The following is a 4509-nucleotide window of genomic DNA, read 5'->3' as shown; positions in this document are numbered from 1 at the left end:
AACCTGCAAAGGACAAAGCTTCAGTCACCACAACTAAGAACCCAAGAACTTTTAATAATACCAATTACTCACCTGCCATCTGCTTTTCACGATCTACTCCTAAATTTCAAACCAACAGAAGTTCTTACAAACTGAAAATATATTACAGATTTCCAGTTAAATGTCCTCATGAAACTGGATAAAATAATTGCAAAACAGGAAGAGCATTCTCTCTTGCTTCGGCGGCTACTACAGACAAGAGAGGAAGAGACAGGGCCAGAGAACCCAGTCCCATCTATTAATCAGTTGCCCGACTTGCTCTCCTTTGAGGATAAGCTTAGGCTGGATGAAGAGCTCCAAAAAAAAAAAAAAAAAAAAAACGGTTAAGAATTGGATATTATTATTTGCAGCTGAACTGTTCTGTGTGTATGCATAGGATTTGATCATTCCATTTAAACTAATTTCAGGTTAAATACCTTTCCGCAATTGGAGGACCAAACTATGGAGAGACAGTGCGAAGAATCATGAGAAAAATCACTTCCTCAGAAGTCTGGTCACATTTTAGCCTCAAAGGAAGGAAGGGAAAGAGGAGACTCGAAGAACTCTTTGTTTATCGAGTTCTACTAAGTATAAAAAAAAAAAAATCAACATTATTTACATATATTTTATTGTATGTTTTATTGTATTTTCAATTATCTTAGTTTTAATATCAAGAGGCATTGTATTATAGTGACAGAATTCTACATGATTGTCAATACAAATGGGATGTATTCCTGTTTGTTCAAATGTAAAGCATACTTGTTCATCTCTAAAAACTTTACTTAAACCATAGGGGCAATAATGAAAATCACAGCCTGGGTCTACTAGCATGGATGCTGAAAGCCAGATTGCAGAGACCCTTAAGCATGCACCAGGCCTGGTTAGGAAAAAGGCTCATGTGAGTATTTTGACAATATATTTTATTACTGACATTATATATGTATAATATATTACAATTTTTACTTGCCCAGCCAACATTTTCATTGGCCCTGCCACAGAAACAAAACAGCTGTTTTTATTGTTGTTTTTGTAAATAAACTTATGGCAAAAATGTAGATACTAATTAAAAAAGGGTGAAACAAATGAACAAATTACAAGCAGTAGCACAACAAATAAATAGAAACTAAATAGAATTGTAGGTGATCAGGTACAGATATGGGATAATCAAATGTAAGAACATTGCATATTCCTCACTTTATAAAGATGAATCACTGCAAACGCTAAAAGTTAATCAAGAGTTTTTTTTTTTTTTTGTATTAATATTAAGTAAACTGACAGCAGTTAGGTCATGTAGCGAATTTTAGCTCAAAGGGAAATGTATATAAATAATTACAATTAATTATGATTAATTACAATTACTTATATCAGCTGCCAGTAGTAACTGTAGCAGAATCAATTTTCCATCAACTAATCTGTTCGCTCAGCGAACATTCAGTATAATCTTTATATCAACTCTAAGAAATGATATTTTCTTGGCCACAGAAAATAACTTTCTTAAAGTACCATTGCATTAGAGCAAGTAGCTCGAATCGGAATCGTAAAGGGACATTAATTTGCTAGGCAGAATCAGAATCAAAACTCATGTAATTTGTGCACAATAGTTTATTAACGAAGAACTAACACATAACTAATCTAAACAAACAAACATGAAATCACTCATACATGGGGGAATGGTCAGTGAGAAGCAGTTAGAGAGAGACAGAAGAATGGAGCTATGAAAAGAGTCAGTTAACCACCTGCTGTGAAACCATCAGTGCTGTCTACAGCTTATACTAAACCTCTGTATGTTTAGTTAAGTGTACGATACTTGCATTGCCTTGGTCGTCGAACAAGTGTCCAAATGCAGTCTCTGAAAGTCTTGGTGGTTTGAAGCAGTGGTGGTTTTGGAATTGCAATCACGTTCTTCCGGGTCTGAAGAGTGATGAATTCCAAAGATGTCCTGACTCGTTGGTGACTGGGAGTTTCTTCCCATGTGAAAAGTGAAGAAGAACCAAGAGCTGAGAGGGACCCAGCTGAAGTCCTGTGATCTTTGAGGAATGGAAAGACAAGGCCGCAAGGCCTGGCACACGCTTAGGGAAGTCCTGAAGAGTTCTAGCTCATCTTCTTAGGTTCTCCAAGAACCACTGACTGACTGAGGCAAGTCATGAAGATGAATTCCAGGGTTAAGTCGAACTGTCTGGCTCTTTGTGGTCAAAAGCCACAGCTCTGTATGTTGGGCCTGACGGGCCCGCCGGGCATGCCCTGTGCCGGCTCCGGCTCCCCGTGGGTTCCTCCACACGGGCAGCAATCGGAAGATGTTGCAGACGAGTGAAGAAGAGAAGAAGGAAGAACTAGGGAGGCGGTCAACCGTTTGCCTTTAAGCTCTCTGGAGGCTGCGCCTCCAGGAGGTCCGCGAACCAATGGTAACTTTCACCTTTTGGAGGGAAAGTTTACGACTCTTTGTCTGTGAGCATGGTATTTTGCATATTTTATTCGATTGGGTGTTGATGCAAAACTACTAAGGTTTCTTAAAACACTAATATGTTGCATGGGTATCAACATCTAATTTACACCATCTTTTAGATCATCGAAATACGAATTAAAAGAGACCAAACATGACATAGGTGCTTTATACAACTAGTCATCTATCATAACGCATGCATAAAAGAGTAGAAAGACAAATACGAATACAACAGACAAAAATTAAAGTACAATGCAGTAATACTGTACACAATAACCTGGGCTATGTGTGATAGGAAGGTCAAAGAATGGTTTGTCTGTGAATGAATAGGAAAGAGTCTATCTCTATAGGCATTGTGTCTTTCCTATGGCAAATGTAGCAGGGGCAGATGTGCATTCCTTGAAGCAATAAAACCTCTTATCAGGTAGTCACCGTGGCAACTAAGCCCTTTTGGGGTGTTAGTTGCTTTGGGGGGGTTGTCTTCAAAACTCCAGCATATAGCTGGGTTGTTGGTTTTAAAGATTATTTGTTAAATGTAACAAATAACTGTATGTCTGATTGGTCCAGATGCTACAGTCACTTAGATGTGCATGCGTCCAATATATTGATACATATAAAAAATTTTATCCAGCCCTGGTCAGGTACTTTTTATTTCTTCCTTCAAAGTCTCATATGGTTATGTGCAAATCAATGTTTTAATATACACTAAATTAATCCAAACTAAAGTGCGAGATTTTTAATATTGCTTTAAAGTTCTGTACAGCTGGTATTGACATGACACTAAGTTTGACATTTATTTTTACAGCGATCAATTACCCCACATATACAAGATGGTTCAATGGACCTCTTCTCATAATTTTAAGTAAGTATTCAGATACTCAGCCTTATGGGTAACGTTAGTACAAGTAGCCTAGCATTTTGGTACGTATGACTGGAGCTCAAACAGCTTATGTCACCCTACACCTTTCTCACTATCTTTTTCTTTTTCTATTGGCTGCGCTCAGCTGATTGCGGCTACGCTTGTTTCATCTTTCCTTTCATTTCTCTGGTATAGTGTGCTCTGTTTCGTTGAGAGATAATGTTCTTCTGTTTGCTCATGCTAGACATATGTCCAGTCCTGCCGTACCAAGCATATTGGTGGCTTGATATTTAATTTTGCTCCGTCTTGTTCTCTGCCCAGACCTGTGCCTTCCGCGCATTCTCTCTCCCCGGACTGCCTGCCTGGTTTTGACTCGTGCCTGCTGAATGGTTTCTGCGCTTGATTTTTCCCCTTGGATTTGTTTATTTATCGGACAGTTGATGTCTACCTGACCTTCTCGTCTGCGCTTGCCTGTCCGTCGTGTTCTCCAGCCCGCCTCATCGGACGGCCGATAATCTGTCTCAGCTTCTTTTATTTTGTTTGGAAACGTTTTCAAATGCCCTTTTTATGCTTTTTTTTCTTTTGTAGTCTATTATATTTGAGCTAAATATGATTAATGTTCTAATATAAACTATATCCTTCCTTCCTCCTTTATAATATACTAATATAATCAATATACTCTATATTAGCGTACTTTTTTTTCAAATGTATGTTTGTTAGTGTAATTATATGTATGCAATTACATTTACATTTTAATAAAGTTGAATTATATGAACTTGTATGGCATTTTTCCTCTTTAAAGTTTCATAGCAGGTTTTACATTAAAAAGAATAACTAATGATTAACAGTACTTTAAAAAAAGTATTACATATTTATGTTGTGTGTGAATATTAAGAGATTCGCTACAAAAATAATAGGCCTATTTATAATCTGTCATAAAAATAAATGTTGTCGGAACGTCGTCTCGCAGTTGCTGAATGTCGCGCAACAACGTTGCTACAGCCTTTTCACGTCTTACATTTCAACGTTGCTACAATGTCGCAAGGACGTAGACTGCAACGTTGCCAAAGTAAAAATGGAACGTGGCAGCGACGTTGCCACAACGTAACTGTGTTTGTTGGGATGCTATTTACATGTACAAAGTCCTGAAGCAGGTTCATCCTGATACTGGAATCTCTTCCAAGGCGATGGG

At 37.8% G+C, this 4509-nt stretch overlaps 1 long non-coding RNA gene across 1 annotated transcript; it reads left to right on the top strand.

Annotated features, from left to right (window-relative positions):
- Window positions 1-795: 795 nt before the first annotated feature.
- On the top strand, window positions 796-3914 carry LOC127158296 (uncharacterized). The gene is made up of 3 exons (XR_007826111.1): window positions 796-916; window positions 3264-3320; window positions 3639-3914. It is a non-coding gene; the product is annotated as an uncharacterized LOC127158296 (long non-coding RNA).
- The last annotated feature ends 595 nt before the right edge of the window (window positions 3915-4509 follow it).

Source organism: Labeo rohita, unplaced genomic scaffold, assembly GCF_022985175.1.
Source record: "Labeo rohita strain BAU-BD-2019 unplaced genomic scaffold, IGBB_LRoh.1.0 scaffold_1437, whole genome shotgun sequence".
NCBI lineage: Eukaryota > Metazoa > Chordata > Actinopteri > Cypriniformes > Cyprinidae > Labeo > Labeo rohita.
The sequence above is the reverse complement of the archived record's forward strand: the minus strand, read 5'-3'. Positions and strand labels throughout refer to the sequence as shown.